At 30.8% G+C, this 5,238-nt stretch overlaps 1 long non-coding RNA gene across 2 annotated transcripts; it reads left to right on the top strand.

Moving 5' to 3' along the window:
- The first annotated feature begins 404 nt into the window (after positions 1 to 404).
- Positions 405 to 2,467, top strand: LOC126887827 (uncharacterized). Of its 2 annotated transcripts, none has more exons than XR_007699228.1 (3): positions 405 to 533; positions 744 to 1,055; positions 2,012 to 2,467. It is a non-coding gene; the product is annotated as an uncharacterized LOC126887827 (long non-coding RNA). The 2 variants fall into 2 exon arrangements; XR_007699229.1 differs by having other exon boundaries at positions 405 to 537.
- The last annotated feature ends 2,771 nt before the right edge of the window (positions 2,468 to 5,238 follow it).

Genomic DNA, 5,238 nt, shown 5'->3' with positions numbered 1-5,238 from the left:
ATTTGCCTACTTATGTCCAACCTTAATCCACGTAGGATTAACCTGATCCTTAAATTCCTTAACTTAGCCAAACTTAATTTATAAATTAATCAATTCCCAAATTTGAATTAAAAAAATTAAGAAGATAAAGATATAAAAAGATATTGGACCTCCAAATGATAAAAGTCTTAACCCTTATGGTATAATATTGCCTTTCCTGTAGGGACTGTCTGGCCCTATACGAAGATGTTCCTGCTAATATATATTTAAAAAAAAAAAATTGAGGCTTTAACATATATATTTGGAAATATTCGACTGCCCAGAGCAAGACAAGAGTATTTCCCTGGTGTAAGCTGGGCGAATTATCCCGAGGGATATAACCCAATAAAGGAAGAAGAAGAAGAAGAAAAATCTTAACCTTACTCTTACAAGTGATTAAGATTATTTTATTTACATGTAAATTGAAACAATAAATATTGTGCTTTGTCATAATTTAAAACTCATTATGTTGAAGTCTTTTCCAGTTGATAAAATTGCAATTCAAAAACTTTTAGGTAGGTACGTGTAACTTCCACATTATTATTTATTTTTTAAGTATTAAGGTTGATGTTGATATCAAAAATTTAGATTTCAAAGATAGTTTTATGTAGGTAGATACTAATAGAGTAATCTAAATACTAATAAACTAGATAATAGATTAGATACAAAGTAAGCTGTAAGTAGTATAACTGCCCATGTAATCACCTGTTATGTTGTTTTTTTAGATTTGTACTGTATGGATGGCACAGGAAGAGAACAGAGAACAAGAGTACAAGAACATGAAACATCTTATTATGAATGTATATGTATGTGATCCTCAAAAAATTATTTTTCAAAACAAGATAGAGAATGAGCTTTAAAATCCCAAGGATCCTGCAAAATGTCTATTTGGTGTACTAGTCGAATAATAGTATCTAAAAATAATGAAACTGTTTTAAAACACATTATGGGCATGAGGATGATATAGAGCACTTACATAAATACCAAAATCAGATAAATATCTCTTCAAAGTTTATTTTGAGACTTTCTTCAAAAATGTAAGTAAAATATTTGCATATCGATGGCGGAAAGGCAAAACTTCGTAACTGAAAATTTTTTATAACATGAGTTACTTCAGTTTTCGCTTTAGAGTAAGTTTATTGGCAGCTATTAAACAGCGATTACAGCTGGGAAAGTTTCCGGAAGGCTTCCAAAAGGCTTTCCCAGCTCTAAAAGCTGTTTAATAGGTGCTGATACACTTATTCTAAAGCGAAAACCGAAGTAACTCATTTTATACAATTTTTTTCAGTTATGAGGTCCTGCCTTTCCGCCGTCGATATACACAATATAATTTAAAACAAGAATGTTACCACTAAACCACTTTTTAAATATTAAGGCAGGTTGACATTACTAGTGAATAACGAATGTGGCTCACGCTTACATATTTTGCCCCTGCTATTGTTAGATATTTTATTACAGTTAGAAAAATGAAAGAATACCCATGAACGAACAGATAAAACACGCTGTATTTTCCTGTCACCTTGTCACAAAGAAAATTGCCCAGCGCAAGTACATGTAATAATAATTATTATATGTATTTGCGCTGGCCAATTTTTTGTATGACGCGGTGACAGGAAAATACAGCGTGTTTTATATGTTCCTTCATGGGTATTCTTTAATTTTTCCTACTGTATCTATTTTCAAACTCTAGCAGTACATTTGTATCTATGCATTGCATAAATACAAATGTACTGCTTGGGTTTGAAAATAGATAATAAAATATCTAACAATAGCCCGGGCAAAATATGTAAGCGTGAGCCATTGCATAAATACAAATGTACTGCTTGGGTTTGAAAATAGATAATAAAATATCTAACAATAGCACGGGCAAAATACGTAAGCGTGAGCCACGTTCGTTATTCACTAGTAATGTCAACCCGCCTATACTCATGAATATTTACTACAGTTTACAATTTCAAACTAGTGTGTTTGATTATCCTATTATCCTATTTAGTAAACTTCAGACTGTCCAGGATAGCATAATAGCATAGGAGGCAAATTAAAAAGAATTAATTTACTTACAAGAAGAGATATCACAAACATTAAACTCTCTTATGGCATTGATTTGAAAGATGGGTATATGTACAATGATGATGCAACCAGTGTTTATTTTTGGGTTGAATGCTTACAGATTATTTATTTTTTCCAATATTATTTTACAAACAACAGGGCATACTAATGGATATTCATTCTGAATTTAACATTTATGATTTTTGTCTTATTTTCCTTAATACTGTGCCAAAAGGAAATGTTAATTAAGTTTGGCAAATCCTTTATCGCAATCGATGGAACTCATGGGCTCAATTCCTATGACTTTGAACTTATGACAGTATTAGTAAAAGATGAATTTGGGAATGGATTTTGTACTGCTTTCTTATTTTCAAATAGAAAAGATACCTACTTTAATTTACCAATTTTTTTAAATACATGTCTGTGTTGGTATTATATGTATAGTCAAATGTTTTCATATGACACCTTTTACAATGCCTCGTCAAATGTAATGGGTATTGCTCCTAATAGACTGTTAAGTGCCTGGCACATAGATAGAGCATGGTAAGTAAATCTTAATAAAATATCTGATTCTGAAAAAAATCCTATTATATATACAAGATGTATTAATGATGGTTTAGAGAGTATTAATAGCTTTTTGGGTAGACTTCTAAGTGATGCAGATACATACAATTTTAGTAAGTATTTCCAGCAGAACTACTGCAATAACATCCAACAATGGGCCTATTGTTATAGGAAGGGGTTGTGGAATTAATACCAATATGACCATTCAAAATTTTCATAAAATTTTGGATAAAAGGGTATCCATTAGTTGTTATCAGTTAAGTTTAAAACTTGGCACTCATGGAGAGCTATACTCTATACCATAATATATAATAGGTATATCTCATAATATTACATCTCATATCGTTCACTCCAGAAGTAATGAGTGAGCAATATGAGATATAACATAATATAGTATAAGTCTCTGTGCATGACCAGATTAACATGTTTGGTACCCATCTCGAACAAGCTCTACTTGGCTTACTTAAATCATTTATTTAGTTACACAGTACTACTCACATAACTTATGTGTCGTCAGTACCTTCCGTAAAACCTTCGTGATGCTACCCATACTTCATGGCCACTGAATGTGTTAAAGCTTGTTAATGTAGGAGAGTTATACTAAAATATATATCTTATATTATATTGCCTTAAATAGAAAAAATATCTTATTTAAATTGTATCCATGTAAGTTTTGATTTAATGAAATAAACCTTTTAATCAAAAAAGTGTTGTTTACTTGTGTACACCCAGCAATATCCTGATCATAGATAAATAATATAGTATTACCGGATCCTGATATGCAGACGCCAATAGGGCTTTTCATCGATTGTCATTTGTTTCGAGCTTCTGTCATGAGTCACATAATATTAATGTATCTACGTCATACGTCTTTGGTTTGTATCATTGGTATATACCAATAACGTACGACGTAGATATATTAATATTATGTGACACATGACAGAAGCTCGAAACAAATGACTGTGAATGAAATGCCATATTGAATAGGGCTTTTTCATCGATTGTCATTTGTTTCGAACTTTGGTCAAGCGTCACATAATATTAATATATCTACGTCATACGTCTTTAGTTTGTATCATTGGCAATATCAATAACATATGACATAGATATATTAATATTAGACAACACATGACAGAAGCTCGAAACAAATGACTGAGTGAAAAGCCCTATATCATGTAAATACAAGTCATAGAGATGTCTTTCTACGGTTAAAATTTCACAGCCTAAGGACATCATTTATGTAACTTCTTAAGCCGTCACAAAATGACTGCAATAAGAAAATAGAATTTATTAACTCACCTCGCCCCCAGGCAAAGTAAAGGTGCTATGCCACTAAGAATGTTTTTTCAATTTTTTTATTTTGCGGCTTTAGCACTTAGCTATTTAGCCAGATACATGATGAGAATTAATACTATTATAATACATATTAAAACTAATTCAAATTACTAGTAATTTTATTAATATTCTGAATAATTATGTAACCACTTAATACTAAAATAAAAAAGTGTCCATCTATACTATCCCAACACATTTTCACCTTTGAAATCGTAAATTTCCATTCCCATTAAAAAATAATTTGTACTGTATAAGTATATTTCTTTTGAGCTTCATTTTTTTTTTCAAAATACTGCAACATGACTTTTAAATTATGACACAGTACAATACTTGTTTCAATATTTACATGTAAATAAAATAATCCTAATTACTTGTAAAAGTAAGGTTATAAATTTAAGAATACAGAACTCTCTTAAAACCAAAGTGGCATTAGACTAATTTTAAAATTCCCGCTAAAAGGAAAAAGGTAAATCTGGCAACAGTGCCGTCGTTTGCTGGACATTTAATCTCTCCCCTAATGCATTAAACCATAGATTTATAATACTCTAGATTGCGCCTTACGATCTTAAAATGGGTGACGGTTGCGACAGAGATAAATGAGCCTATTTGGTCGGTAGTCTCTTTCTAATTCAAGGGGAGTATCGACGACGTCACTATCCTACTCTGTTGTCGAGTATTTTAGATGGTTTGACAGTTCGAGCGGATGGCGACGAGAACTGGTCGTTTGTCTTCGGACATGGATAATCCTGGTTCGAATCCCATACCAATCTTTACTTTTTTATTTTTAATTTAATCAATATTGCGTTTATTAGATATTATTACATCTCTAAAATAAATCTATGCAAAGAAATATATAACAAATAAGAAAAACTGTGTAGGTACCTATAGATTTTTAAAAATATAAAAGCCAATGTTATTTTTTTTAATAAGTTAATGGTAGAATACTATAAAGTAATTAAAAATATTCGTAAAAAATTACCAATAATTAATATCAACATAATGTACCATCGATTTATTAATTGAATCGGTCATTTCAAAAATAACACGAGTCACATATTCCTAATTTTACAGAAGAGCAAAGAAAACTTAACTATATAGTCGAAAGATGGATGAAATGGATGACATCAAAATTCAAAGTTATATTGTAGTTTTGTTCCTAATGTTTTTACTCGACTGGTGTCGTTTTTGCACACAACGTTTATCTTAAAGGAGTCTATTCCTCTCAAAAAGTTAGTTTCTCAAAATTGTGGACTTTGCTGTTTTTGAAATGAC

Source organism: Diabrotica virgifera, chromosome 7 (assembly GCF_917563875.1).
Source record: "Diabrotica virgifera virgifera chromosome 7, PGI_DIABVI_V3a".
Taxonomy (NCBI): Eukaryota; Metazoa; Arthropoda; class Insecta; order Coleoptera; family Chrysomelidae; genus Diabrotica; species Diabrotica virgifera.
This window is presented reverse-complemented; position numbering and strand designations above follow the sequence as displayed.